Source organism: Cryptomeria japonica, chromosome 1 (assembly GCF_030272615.1).
Source record: "Cryptomeria japonica chromosome 1, Sugi_1.0, whole genome shotgun sequence".
In the NCBI taxonomy this organism is placed as follows: domain Eukaryota; kingdom Viridiplantae; phylum Streptophyta; class Pinopsida; order Cupressales; family Cupressaceae; genus Cryptomeria; species Cryptomeria japonica.
In genome coordinates, this window is record NC_081405.1 from 549,501,475 (window position 1) to 549,517,764 (window position 16,290).

At 32.7% G+C, this 16,290-nt stretch overlaps 1 pseudogene; it reads right to left on the reverse strand.

Moving 5' to 3' along the window:
* Positions 1 to 1,516: 1,516 nt before the first annotated feature.
* The window catches only part of LOC131044905 (photosystem I P700 chlorophyll a apoprotein A1-like), a 69,371-nt pseudogene continuing 54,597 nt past the window's right edge, over positions 1,517 to 16,290 (reverse strand).

Sequence of the window (16,290 nt, forward strand, 5' to 3'; positions counted from 1 at the left end):
TATAAAGAAAGACTTCACTTATGATGCTCCCTAAGCCATTTCGGTCTTCCTTGTCCTCCTCGTCTCCATGAACCGCATTGCTTTGAGGTTACCAAATGAAGATTGGGAGATTGAGCGGAGTTAAGTGTGGATTGCTCACACTTGCATAACAAATTAAGGATATATGGGTAATGATTTAGAGATGCTTATGATGTCAAAAGGACAACACAAGTTTGCAATGAAAAAGTGGATAAAAGGGAAGCATGAGGATGCATAAAAAAGTAGATCCTATTGATGGATAGAGGCTTCAATTTATAGAGTTGGGAGCCTAGAAATGAACGATCAAGATTAAAAGGGTGATCAAGGGCTTAGATTGAAAGCGAATGTGGTCCTAGGTTTGAAGGCTTAGCCTTGTGACAAGTGTCACAAAGGGGAGAGGGTGAGGATCAATGTGGTCCCAAATTTGTAAGCTTAGCCTTGTGACAAGTGTCACAAGGGGGAGTGGGATGAAAAGTCAATGTGGTCCCACCTTGGGAGAAGGGGGATATGTGCTCACACATGTGTGATCAACCTAGGAAGAAACAAAATCGATTAATTAGGATAATGAGGGGATTAGATAATAGGTTTGTAGGAATCACTAAATTAGCTTAATTAATCATGGATTAATTTAGCTAATTAGGATTAGGGACAACGATGAAATATTCCATAAAGGCGAGTTTGATTTATTGAAATAAATCAATATTTGGAAGAAGTGAAAAGGGGATATTAATTTAATTAATTAGAAGGTAATGGTAGACTAATATGACTAATTAAATTAACCATGCGATAAAGACATAATTAATTAAATATCAATTTAGTCAATTATATGTGTCTACATTTGCCCCTCTTTGATATAGCATCATGAAGTGATGATATGTCAAAAAAGAACAAAATCTAGTGGATAGAAAAGGATAGGGACTAGTAGCATGATGCCCCAGTCACTGGTGGGTTGAGGAAGGATGATGAGGTTAAGCCATGGTATGCTTAGAGGTTCAATACAACAAAGTAACACTTTTTTCAGTCTTATTTGTAACATCATACTTAAAGAATGTAAACATTCTATACGGTAGGGCTTCTTCCTATTCATTAGACAAACAACTATTATTTTTATATGGACAATTTATCCATTGGATATAATATGGATTTTCCAGTTAACTTTGTAAACAAACAACCTCCTCGACTATCCTTATTTGTTCACTATTGCCAATATATTTTATTGTGTATTCTACAAGACAATGTAATTATCTAGCTTTATTTTATTAAGCACATAGTAAACATATATGATGCAAGTTTATAGTGTAGAGATGATACAACAAAGTACCATAATTTTTCAATCTTATTAACTACCTTACACTTAATTTGAATGCAAACATTCTCTATAATAAGGCTTCCTCTTATTCATTGAAAACACAATTATCATTTTCATATGGACAATTTATCTATTAGATGTAATATATTTTTCCTACCCAACTTTATAAAGTAACAACCTCCTCCTGGGCCAAGCCTTGGCTGAACTTTGGAAATCTTGATGCCATAATGCTTTTCAAATCCTCCTAGTCATTATCCTACTGCAATAATTCTTGCTAGGAAGAACGCCCATGTTGTGACGATTCCACCCAGAAGGTAATGAGCTACTCCTACAGCACGTCCTTGGACAATACTCAAGGCTCTTGGCTGGATAGTAGGAGCAACTTTTAATTTATTATGAGCCCAAACAATAGATTCAATAAGTTCTTGCCAATATCCACGGCCACTAAATAGGAACATTAAACTAAAGGCCCAAACGAAATGAGCACCTAAGAATAAAAGGCCATAGGCAGATAATGAAGAACCGTAAGATTGGATTACTTGAGAAGCTTGTGCCCATAGAAAGTCACGAAGCCACCCGTTAATTGTAATGGAACTCTGTGCAAAGTTTCCTCCTGTAATATGAGTTACCACTCCCTGATCACTTATACTACCCCAAACGTCAGACTGCATTTTCCAACTAAAATGAAATATTACTACCGAAATTGCATTGTACATCCAGAATAATCCTAGGAAGACATGATCCCAGGCAGATACTTGACATGTTCCTCCTCTACCAGGCCCATCGCAAGGAAAACGAAAACCAAGATTCGCTTTATCGGGTATTAAACGAGAACTGCGAGCAAATAAAACACCTTTCAGTAATATTAATACAGTCACATGGATAGTAAATGCATGAATATGGTGTACTAAAAAATCCGCAGTTCCTAATGGAATAGGTAACAAAGCCACTTTGGACCTACTGCTACCAAATCGCCGCCTCCCCAGGTTAAGCTGGTGCTTGCTGTTGCATCAGGAGCTGTCAAACTGGGTGCTAAAGCATGAGTGTTTTGTACCCATTGAGCAAAGATAGGTTGTAATTGTATAGCAGTATCTGAAAACATATCTTTAGGACGTCCTAAAGCACTCATAGTATCATTATGAATATATAGACAAAACTATGGAAACCTAAGAAAATACATGCCCAGTTGAGGTGTGATACGATTGCATCACGATGTCTCAGAACACGGTCTAAAAGATTGTTGTATTGAGTAGTCGGATCATAGTCTCTTACCATAAAAATAGTTGCATGTGCAGCAGCGCCAACTATGAGAAATCCACCAATCCACATATGGTGCGTGAACAGAGACAGTTGGGTACCATAGTCAGTAGCTAGATATGGATAGGGAGGCATAGAATACATATGGTGAGCTACGACAATAGTTAAAGACCCTAACATAGCTAGGTTAAGAGCTAATTGAGCATGCCATGAAGTAGTTAAGATCTCGTAAAGACCTTTATGTCCTTCCCCTGTAAATGGACCTTTATGAGCTTCCAAAATATCCTTGAGGTTATGACCAATAACCCAATTGGTTCTATACATATGACCAGCGATTAGAAAAAGAACTGCAATAGCCAAATGGTGGTGTGCAGTATCGGTCAGCCACAGACCCCCCGTTACTGGGTTGAGTCCTCCGCGAAAAGTCAAAAAATCTGAATATTCCGACCAATTCAGTTGCCAACAAATTTTATAAAGTATTCTACAAGACAAGAAAATCAATTGACTTTATTTTATTGAGCACACACTAACTTTATATGATGTAAGTTTAGAGTTTAGAGATGATCAACAAAGGAGCACTTTTTTAATCTTATTTATAACCTTACAATTAACTTGAATTGAAACATTATTTAAAGAATAGGGTTTCCTCTTATTCATTGGACACACGACGATTACTTTCATATGAGTAATTTATCCATGATTAGACATAATACACTTTTACCACCTCACTTTGTAAAGTAACAACCTCCTTGACTATCCTTGTTTGTTGACTATTGCCAACAAATTTTACAAAGTATTTGTAATGGTGCAAATTTGGGAATTAGTGTTCAAATGATAAAACCACAAATAATCCCAAATTGACCATTATAAGGGGAAAGTGGCTGAACCTAATAGATCTGGCCTCAATCCCACTAGGGAAGGCCTGAGAATTTTGATTAAGATTCAACTGGATTAGGGTTTGACTTCCTCTTTCCAAGGATTGAATTGGATTGTTGACAATTAGGACAAAATAGGTGATAATTGAAGTGATTTGACAAAAACAGTAAGCTACAAATGTCCCACAGAGCCACCAACCTAGATCTTGGCAAAATAAAATGTCTAGAATTTATTCTCAGAAGTTTGGTCTGATTTTTCGAGACTAGGTAGTATCAATTTTCCATGATCCTCTAAATTTTTTGTAGTTGAAAGTTGAACTTTTTCATCTTTGTGAACTTTGATGATCCTCCTAAGTACAACTCTGCACTTGTTTCCTACATACAAGAAGAAAGGTAAATATGTTGGGGATAGGGGTTTGCCTAAGTCAAACCCTAGTTTAGGAATTAAACTTGAATGAAATAATGCAAATACTGAAATAAATGTTGAATAGGTATACCTTAGATTTGTAATTATTGATGATGCTGAAATGCTCTTTGACTGTAATCATAAGTGTTGAATGTAATGGCAAGACAAACACATGAACATGAAAAACCCTAATCACACACACATGCTTGCACAAGATTGATTATATTTTTCTCTACAATGCTTGAAGGATGAATATGCTTGACCTTGAAGATGTCTAAAAATTATTGATGATGAATGCTTCATCGATGCATGAATAATAGGGATGGAGTCTTAGATTTCTTAGATGAAAATAGATCGATAAACTGTCTTTATATAGGGTTCCCAGGTAATTTACCGATTATGCTGACCTCCAATGATCATGTATAGCCACGGGGATCAATTTTTGACATGGAGATATAACACCTGCCCCAATTCAAATTAGGGCCCCATTGAGAGGGACCATGGTGTTTTAGGGTGCCATGGTCCAGACCAGGTACCCTAGTCCCTCTGCAGAATAGGACCAAGATAAGGCACAATGGGGAAGGGTACCTCACCATGGGACCAACCAATGGGTGTTCATGGTCTCAAATTTGGAGAATGGGGTCAAACCAGATCTTGAGAGGAGACGGTGATACGACACGCTAAAGTGGGAGCACAAACATGAGGTGTAAATTAGACCAATGACAATTTATGACACTACAGTATCCTATAAGACACGTTAATCTTTGATTATATATTTTTTTAATCAATAAACTAAGTTTTATATTGATAATAAAAAGATAAGTCGGAGTTGAGAAGCTGAATGCCTAGAAACAAGCCTCCTAGTCCCTTTATAAATAGATGGGATTCCATTCCGCGCAAGCCAGAGGAACCATACAACGCAATTATGGAGAGGGAGATAGATGCCTTAAAAGAGTTATCAAATTGTATGAATTTAGATTGAAAAAAATATAAAATTTAATTTGTATTGCAAGGTGTATATATGGAGAATGTAGTTGACGAGGCTAGAGTTGATTAGGGTGCCGACACTAAATGCCACTTGGCTCCATCATTTTCTGCTTGGTGTCGCAGAAGGTAAACAAAACTACATTGATGTGACTAATTTAAAATCTGAAGGCGAGGAAATCCATAATCCTACATTAGAAAAGACCATGGAACTCATGTCAAGTTTTGAGGATATGAAAGATGATGACCAAGTACATAGCAACTGCATTAGCCAACTAATTTGAAGGGATTGAGAAGAAGGAAGCAACACCGTTTTCCACATTGTTAGAAATGACATCAACCTCTAAGTTGGCTTAACAGAAGACACGATTTTCCATTTAGTTAGGATTATGAGCAAGTATGAGAATAATTTCATCTAAGAGGACTTGAAGATACGAACGCGGTTAAATTGGCTTCAAAAAATGGTTATAACTTTCGTGTTATTAATTTTTTCAAAAAATCAAAGCCACAACTTGTTACGCCGATCACGATCAAACTTCTGTGATTTTTGGAAAAAGCTAATAACACGAAGTTTATAACCACTTTTTGGAGCCAGTTTTACTGTGGCCTAAAGACATTGAGGGCGAAACGTTTCTATATTGGATTAATCACCATGAGGCAACCACCTTCTATTTCTAGGTTGGTCACCTGTCGAGCCTCGCAAAGTTTGAGCCCATGCAAGAGATCCTAAAACTCTACCTTGTTAGTAGTTGTTGAAACTAATGGACGGGGGGAAATAAAAATGATTTTCCCTTGAGAATCATGAAAAAGACAACTAGCTCATGATGGTCTTAGATCTCTTCGGGAGGATCCATCGAAATTAAGCTTCACCCACCCAGATGGTGGAAGGTGCCATATTGCTTGTGCATGAAGAGCTCAAGAGTCAAATTCACAAAATCCTATTAACAGGAAATCATTTGGTTAAATTTTTAACTATACACTAGCCTTATATATGTAAGTGCATGGTTTTGAGAGTTAATAAAATTTAAGATAGAACTTGTTTAAATATTATTCTAACTTTATAATTTAAAATAATTTAGCATTGCATCTATTAAGGCTTCCTCTTATGCATTATACATGTGCTACTATTATTTTTAGATTAACACTTCACTCATGAGAGCTATTGTGTTTTTCACCTTATTTTATCAAGTAATAATCTCTTAAATATCATCACTTGTTCTCTAGTGCTAAACAATGTTTATTTATTTTATAATACAAAGTAATAATTAGATTTAATTTTTGTATAGACACTCTCACTTCATATAATCTAAGCATATGGTTTAGAAATGATTTAAAAAGTGGTTCTTGTTTCAATCTTATATAACCTTACACTTTAGAGAGTGTAAGTATAAATGCACCTTGGGGCTAAAGATTATTTTTGCAAGGTGTAAGATGATAAAAGATAAAAAACAAATATTTTCTTAACTTCAAAATTTGAAGGAAGTAGGTTGTATTATAAAAAATGATTTAAAGTTTGATAGAAATAAACTTGTTTTGGGTTTAAATGAAGGCAACAAATATAATATATGGATAATAGTGCAAGTCTTATTAGGATAATTTTAAGGTATCCATGATAGTGTATGCTTCTTGTGGGATGGTAGCACAATAGTGTGTCTCACTTTTCGGCCCAAGTGAGACACTCAAAATCAATACTTTTTAATTTATATCGATTATATTGAACAAAAGGTCAAATATTTAAGAGTGATGTAGACTAACGAGTCATAAAATCTTCTGTATAGATTTAATTTGTATTTGTTTAATTTTATTCATGAAACATTTCTCTCTATATATATTTTTTATCTCAATAGTCATTTTTTCCCTATTATTTTATTGAGTGATATTTTCCCCTCTCTTATATCTTTCAGTACAAAATGGTATTACTATGATTTCTTGAGTTAGATCATTAACTTTAATGTCTAAGGCATACATTTTTCAATTTTGTTTTGTACTTATCAATGTGATGTCTCATAATGAAATCATCTTCAAATTAAGTTTCTATCATCTTTAAGTCATCTTAAGAATCTATTGTAATATCACTAAGATAGACCCCTACTTATGACATGGCTAAACTATTCACTAGGAAGTCAAAAAATTTAAGAACTTAGCTAGGAAAGATGTATTGATAGATCAATTAGAGGACGTAAAAGAAAATATCAAATATTCCTTGACTTTAAGGAATGCATGGGATCTATTTAGTATCTTCTTCAAGGAATTATTTGGATTGATTCATCCATGTAAGGTTTGTAGGAAGAACTTGGGAAATGTGGTGCTACCAAGTTGTTTCATCGACACGTAATTTGTTGAACTAACAATAACGATAAATGATTGAAAAACTAATATTATAAAACATGCACAAGTTAATAAGATATACACTGTAAATGAGATAATGTTTTAAAAAAATTTAATATAAAGCCAATTTCTAGAGAGAAACCAAAGTTGTAAGCATTAGACAATGTGTACAATAAGGATAAAATCAACTACATAGCCAAATATCTACCTCACTATAGATTAAAATAGGAGAACTATAGGTTGGAACCCATCTACAATGATGAAGTGGAGACAAAAATATGAAAAAACATGTTAGATACTTTATTGATACATATTAGGGTGTTTACCAAGTCATGGGGAATGATATGTGAAAAAATACTTAAGAGAGCCATGATCTTTTCTTCACATATCTAGCATATTCACCTTGTCAAATTTTATATTATTATGGAGATTTCATAGAAATGTACATGTAAGAAGATTTGACTTTAACATCGAGAAAGCAATAGGGATTAAACATCATATTCAAATGGTAATATTTTCTCTACCATGTTTATCTACATCTCTCATCATGGAAGTGGGAGGAACAATTGGGAGTTGGATTGAGATGGAATGAATTTCCTAAGGATGTTTTCAAGTTAGTACATAGTGGGAGGAACAATTGGGAATTGGATTGATATAGAATGAATTTCCTAAGCATGTTTTTAAGTTAGTACACATTGGGAGGAACAATTGGGAATTGGATTGATATAGAATGAATTTACTAAGGATGTTTTCAAGATAGTACACATGTGAGGATGTTTTCAAGCTAGTACACATGTGACTCCCCATCGAAACATGCATAATTATAAAAAACCCACAAAAGTGGCTATTTTTTTTCCTTTTAATAATAAAAATATTTTATCAATATGAAGATAAAGCAAATGATATCAAATAGAAATATTAAGATGAATATTAATTACCACTCATTAATAATACAATACAACCAAACACATCTCAATATAATCAATTATACAATAGGCCAACTACCACAACCCTAAATATACTAATTAGTGATTATATTAGGCCACTAGCTATTTTTCCACATTCAAGTAGTCTATACAATTATAAATAATGATAAGCATGTTTTCAAAATGATCTCTTTGAGTTTCCATTGTTGATCAAGGAAAATATTAAATTCACCATTAGAGGAAGCCCTTTTCCTCTCCAACTATTAATCAAGGCAAATATGTATCCATTTATAATCCAATAATGTGATACAATATGAAACTTGTGATTATCTTTATTAGTTCATTCCTTTATTACATAGCAATACACAAAACAATAGGTCCAAAACAACCAATTGTAGGGAAACAATTTTAAAAAAAGCTTTTGAAACAACATCCATATCCCAAATACTCATTCCAAGATAACCAATAACATGCATAGTTCAAAACACTTCATTTTAAAGAAAAAATACACACATGCATACGATTACATCAAAGATGACAAAGTATGACAAGTACTTCTCTGATAACCATGTCATTCATTATCTTGTTGTGAGACCAATTAGGTGTAGAGAAGCATGGAATACACTTCCAATTACACTTATCACCATAAAACCTATTATGTTTAACTCACAACAATGAAACTATAATTTCAACCATAACTATAATTACATGGAACCAAGTAGTATAATAATCCTAAAATATTCTACACAAGGAAATCACACAACACATTATTTTTTATTGCGTTTCTCTTTCTATAGTCAAAATATAGACTAGTAGATATTCTAGAACTATGTAAAGTTTTGGAATGCTCTATTAAGTTAACTTATAGTTCACTTCAAGGAAATTAACATACTTCAACTACTATAGTATAATTGAAGGAAATCAACACAATTTGAGGACGCAAGAGATATTGAAAGATATCAATACAAATTTTGTACACCAACACACTTGGTAGAAACTGGTGCTCTGATGTTGTAGTTACTGTCAATTGAATGTGTGCCATTGTTGAACTAGGTTTGAAACCATCCATTGAAACATGAGAATGATCTCAGTGTGGGCTCTAATATTTGAGATCAAACCTCCAATTGAAGAGCTGGCTCTCTTTGGGACAATCACCTAAAACTACTGCTTTCTAGGAAAAGGGGAGAAATAAATGCTTAAAAGAAATCCGACACTACGGTAATGCATCAAATTGAATTTCGAGAATCTATACCCATTGATTGATACACACAATTGCTCAATTAATTGGCTATAACATGACACAACTTAAAATTTCTTCATACCTATGAATAAGTGTTTCATGGAGAGGTGAAATTACTCACAACTCAAGAAGGAAAATAAAATTTCACAACTAGTTGTTGTTTATATCCATCACACAATCACATGACCTGCCTATAAATATGTTTTATCTTGCCTAAAGGTTTTGAAAGAGACAAAATTAAAAGGAAACATGAAATTTCACGAGTATATTCATCCATCTTTACTTTACACACAATAAGACAAGCTTTGAGAAGGTAAAGAACAATGATCTTTATTGAGAAAATATGTTTTTAGAGTTGTGTACAACTCCGGAAGTGAAGTTCTTTCTTTTCTTCTTGCAAAGATTGTAGCTTAAAAAATGCTATCAAACAAAGTTTCTCCTGAGCTAAGCTATTAACTTAGCCACCTGTTGATACATGAGATCTCTTACAGGTTGTGGGTAACCTTTAATGAAAGAGAACCTCCAGAGTAGGTTCATTCATTTTATAACTTACTAAGAACCTACTTATAAACTATTGACTTGTTGAGGAAAGGGGAATAAATGCCTGTAAAATGAAACCTACAACTAGTATGGTAATACACCAAGTTAAAAGGACCCAATCCTGCTGCTAATACTCGTAATAACCCAATGAAAATCTCATTTATATGCACCATCTATGATTTTGACAATACTCACATCAATATTTCATAAGAAGGGGATGCTATAGTGATGTCTTGAAGGAAAAGAAAGTTTTTCTCACAACAAAACAATCATGAGTACTCAGCTACATCCTATGACCTGCTTGTCTTTGATAGTTCTGATACTTAATGTAAGTACAGATCCAATAGCCAACAAGATGAGAGGGGGGGGTGAATCATACAAACTTAATCATCCATAAAAACATTAGATTCAACCTCGGTAACATATATATCAGTCATATAACCAAAACTGTCAAACATGCAAACTCAAAAGCATATGAACAATATAAACCTCATAACACCAGATTTAACGTGGAAACCCAAATAGGGAAAAAGCACTGTGGGATTTCAGACCCACTAAGAAATACACTCTTCTAGAGTATGCTCGGTTAAAAGCAAATCCTGTTAAAGATTACAAACACATTGCTAGATGTGACCCAGTTAAGGGATTTCCCTCAGATATGTTAGGATCTTCACTTTGTTAGAAGTGACCTTGTTAAAGGATTTCAAACACTCAATAAGAATGTCACCTTGCTAAAGGATTTTACAAATAAGACTGTTAAGTCCACTCGATTAAGAGATTTTCTGCTACTTCTCAAAATAACAGTAATAAAAATATGTCTACAACTTCACATCTAAAAATGCTAAAGCAGATTCTTATTTGTTCAATACAATTTAGACATAGAACTAATCTTGTCTATTTGCTGGGCATCTATACTCTATTATTCTAACAGGTCTTCAAGCTTCTATGCTCGGTAATCACTATGTAGCATCCTTGTGCATACACTTGCCTGCATACATTGTTTATCAACAGTTTCCTATTTATAAACAATCTTCTAACCGCTTAATCTCCTTGATCACATTTCCCATGATCAATCATAGCCATCAGATCTTCAATCTTGTCCAGGTTCAATGTATCCTTCGATCTGAAAATGTTTTACCCCGCCTTGGAACTTACATTTTCACCTTGGAACTTGTGTTAGGGTATTGCGGTTCAATCTGAGCTGCAGATCTTCCTGCCGATCTTTCTTTACCATAGATTCTTTAACAATCTTCATACACGGCTTACCAATCATTTAATTCGCTCCAGCTCATCATCTTCCTTCATTAAATATCACATGTAAACATTTAATGCATTCCGTTATAGCTCAGTTGTAACTCGGTAAATACTGAACTTCACTTGGTAGACATTCTGCCTTCATTAACCGATAGCGATAACCTTAGGGTTTACCGACTAGGTTCTTTGCTCGGTAACATAGTATAGTATTAACCTTTCAAACAATAGCATATGTAGGATATCAAAACAATCTAAACATCATGATCTCATCATTGTCTAACTCGGTAATAGCTGCCCATTGAATAACTTATCCCCTTATTCATCATATTCTTTCTGTGTCTTTTACCGACATCTTTATACTCATCAAATCATACTTCTTAAGATATGGCAACATCATACTGAATTAGAAAATCAATTTCTTGACATCAATGACAAAATAATAATATTAAGATAGTAATCATCCTTAATCAGTTATATCCATAGTCAGCAACAACCTTCTCAATATCCTTATTGAAATGCCAATAATCTCACATTGTAATTGGAATGCCAACCTTCTTCTTGTCTATTATAATGCCAACAATCTTTGTCTCAAAATTATTTATGCAAACTTGTGTGATAGTATTTCAAAGGTTTTTAAGTTTAAAATACAATAAAATATGCTCAAGAATCACTAAACAACATAACATGAACAACAATAAAGAAGGCAAATGTATGAAATTTGTTGAGTAAAGGAACTTTACAACAATATAAATTTAAAAATGTTGTTCTATTGCTTTGAAAATATGAACTTCCAATGCTATAACAACCACTAAGTAACTGAAAATGAGTCACAAGTCTATTCCTTTGCTTGACAGAGCTTCAAATAGCTACAATGGTAACAAAGTAAAAAGCAAGAACTAACTGAAATTCAACAACAAAGTTGTGCTTTAAAGCTGAGAAACAACTATTTACATCATTATTGAACATTAAACTCATAGAAGAGAGGAGAAGAAGTTTGTTACTTGATCATCACTTTCCTGGTTGTGTAAGCTCCTTTTTGGTACTTTTCAGCTTCCAAACCTGCTCAAAAAAGGTGGGAAAATGAGGAGAAGACTCCCTCTTTGACTCATCTTTAGATGAAGTGTCCTAAATTGCCATAGATGCCTGGAATTAGTCTTTAATAGGTCTTTAATTGATCCTATATTTGCCCCACCATTTGGACAACTCATAAACCTTCTCCTAGATCCCCTCTACCTATTGTCTACCTCATCAGATTGCTTCTTAATCTGCTCTCCATGATGTCTTCTAGCTCATCCAACTTTGGGGGTCAGATTCAATTGATTAGGGTCATGAAGACCCTCTCAACTACTTTAAACTGAGACACAATGACTTCGAACTGCTTCTTAATGCATGGTATATCTATTGAGGAACCTTTATTCACACCCAAATGCTATTTATGACTCACAAATTCGACCTTTTGCTACATTTTATACTTTATTGGCCTTGCTATCACACTATTGTCCTCTATGCTAGCTATGTTTTGAAGCTCCATAGTACCCTGTTAACTCACATGCAAATATGTATTTAAACTACGATCTTCCAGTGCACATATGTCTCTTTGAAGATCCTTTCAAAAGTAGATACTAGAAAGTTAAGAGACATAAAATGATTAGAAAGTTAAGAGATATAAAATGATTAGTTGCAGACTTGAACCACACTTAAAAAGAAGAGGGGAGAGAGGAGGTGGCACGAGGTCCAAAAGAGGGTGATAAAACATAAAAAAAAAAGAAAACAAGTTAAATAGCAACCTATGAGAAAAAGCTAAAATTTAATAGAATATAAAATATCAAGATACTAACTAGGAAATATTTTTAAAAGAGTAAACCAAGGTAAAGACAAAAAAACAATAATTCCAAAGAGCTTATGTAAAGGAAATAATAAGAGAGATACTAAAAAGTAGATGTTTACCTAAACCTTAGGCATTGTCATTCCCTCCTTGACCATCCTCCCCTATGATTCTTTCAATAGGTAGGCTTCCTTCCCTTGTTCTCTTTCCTCTCTCCTTCTCTTGTGGTCGTACCCTTGTTGTCTTTGGGTTTGGTTGGTTCATTGTGTTCCCTCACTATTTGAGTCTTTCTCTTTCAAGTGTGTCCTTTTCTTTTATTCTTTGGTGTTCTCGCTTTGATGCTTTATTGATATTTCTTTGTCATTTGAGCTCCTTTTGTCTTAAATTTTAGTTTTTCTTTTCTTTTATTTTTACATTTTATATATTTTGGTAGCATCTTGTTAAGATTTCTTTACTTTTTTTGCTCTTTCTTGTTGTGTTGTCCTTTCTTGTTGTTTAAGCCACTGGCTTTCCTTTTGGCTATTGCTTCTTTTCAATTTCATTTCTTTTCTTTTACTTATTTGGCTTTGTTGTTTTTCTTTCTTGTCTAGTCCTAGTTCCCTTCTAACATTTTTTTAGTTGTTGCTTCCTTTTGTTGGTCTTTGCTTTAAATTCTTAATCCTTTGTCTTTTACTTTTTGTTTTATTAAGTCCTTTGTTTAGTTTTTTTTCATTGTATTGTTTTTAATTTTATTTATTCCTTGTGTTTCCTTATTTAGTTGCATGTTTGGTTAGTTATTGCTTTCTTTTTGGTCTTTTTTGTTAATTGTAGTTCTATTTTTATAGTTTTAAAAGATTTATATGTATATTATTTTGGTTAATTTAATAGTTTTTAAAGATGATCCTACATCATAGGCTAAATAAAGAACACTTAATTGTTCTTAATTGTTTCATCTCACTTATAATTAGGTTTGTTATTTTAATAGTATTCCAAGGGTTCTACATATATAAATTGGACGTGTAGACATTTAAAAGGCATCTTCTCACTTCAATGAATTCTTCTAATCAATCCAGGTCCCACTTCTAATACTAATTAATTAAATAAAGTATTTATTCAATTAGATTACATTTCTCCCATCAACTAAGAAAACAAATTTTATTTATTTGATTAGATAATACTAACATTAATTAATTAAATAAATCATGCTATTTAAGTAAATTAGCTAATCTCTAACATTTTCTTTATTTAAAAAAGAAAAAAAGAAATTATCCTATAATTTAAAATTTGCATCATCTAAAATCCTTATTTAATTTTTTTAGAAATTATAAATGTAATCAACATCTAATCTTAACCATAACTATCATTCTAACCCTCCAATTCCAACAACCAACTTATTAAACACATAATTTTAATCTAAATAATAAATGAATTTGAAATCTTAACCATCAATCCAATCAACTAAATCTCATCCATTCATTCACAACTACCCTCTATCCAAACCCAAATCAATTTAAAATCTTTACTATCCACTACAATAAATTAATCTTCATCCCATACACAAACTAATACACAAACTACCATAAGAAATTCTTCTCTAATTCAAATTAGAATCGTAACTTTCCATTTGAAATTGATCTTAGCTCTATATTCTTATCATTCACCATATATAAATTAATCTTCATCCCTAAAAACTAATGAGAAAGATATATTAGAGAGATATATTTTTCTACATTTCAAGATTCCCAACAGAAATCATGAACATATCCACACATTTATATATAATTTTCTAATTTGAAGTTAGTTTCTAAGTTGGTTGATTAAAGGTCTTAGTGGCATTCAAAATTTGATTTGATATAGTTTATATTTCCATACTATTTCTTTTCTTTTATCACATTCTTAGACCCACCATGTCCCATGTCCCAAAAGATAATTTTATTTTTTGTGGGCCTATTTGATATTTAACATATGTTTTTAAAGTTCACAACAAATGTTTGTGTTTCATTGAACGATGCATGCATTTTCATTATGCATATTTGTCCCATCTCAAGACAAATTCATAAACATTTTGAAGCCATTTTTCTCATGGCACATTCATATATTATTGAGAATTATTGTGGCTATAGCACATTTATTTAAGAAATCCAAGTGTGGAATTTTTTTGAATTACCAATACATGGGAAACATCTAATATAAATTTCTTAGATGAATGATTTTGTGCATTATAAGTTTAATTTAAATCTTTATGTATTTTTCTATGTAGTCATCATTGTTGTTATATTCATAGGAAAGTGTGATGGTGTGTTCTATTTAATTCTATGTTTCAAATTTTCTATTATTGATCTTTTGTGGGTTAAAGTTCTAGATTATTGTTGATTTTTCATTATGCTTACATGAGGAACACATTCCCATTTACGAGTTGTTATTAAAACTATTTATAAAATTATTCAATGTTTTTATATGGGTAAAAATGTTTAAGTGTGTCTATAATCTTTAGATAAAATTATCGAAAAGACCAAATATCTTTATATACATGTTTATTTTGTCTATTGCATCCATTATTATTATATTTCAATGTTGACTTTGCCAATTAATTTTCATCTTTTAATTTGTCCTTGTTATACATTTTTTTGTCATTGATGAATGACTCTATTATTGCGCTCTTTCACATCAAAATGTCACTAGCTAGTCTTACATTCATTACACATACTTGGATATACCATTGTGTAGCCTTTTGAATACATAGTGAACTCTCAGTGCATTACATGACCTATTTGCATCATGAATTGTTATCATCAAACCTTTTCCCACTTAGCAAAATAGTATTGTATTTTTATGCCATTTATATTATGTTAGTATGTAGGCTCACATTTTTGTTGTTTATTCCAAAGACCTAATGCACACGTGGAGGCTTTCCATTATATGGCACCCTCCCTTCATATGTCAAAGTCTTAACCTTAAAAATTTTCCCACTATGTTCTCAAGGATATAACACCATGTGGTAGCCAAAATTCCACTCCATACTCGAGATAAACATTTCATTGGTCCACACAACATCTTAAATGAACAATCAAAGTTAAAGTTACACCACAAATGTTATTTAAAAAGGAAATATAACACATGACTCTTTCTTATCACCTAACAATGCTCTTTCCTATTGCTATGTGATTTATTCTAATAGTTTATTTATGTCTCCCCTATGTGATGTAATAGGCTAGTGACTTTATTATATACCAAGATCAATAGTTATGTTTGATCTAAATATAAGAATATTTAACCAATAATTATTGGCTCCTCATCTATACATGAGCCATCCATGAATGTATGCTCAATATATTCACTTGATTCTCAT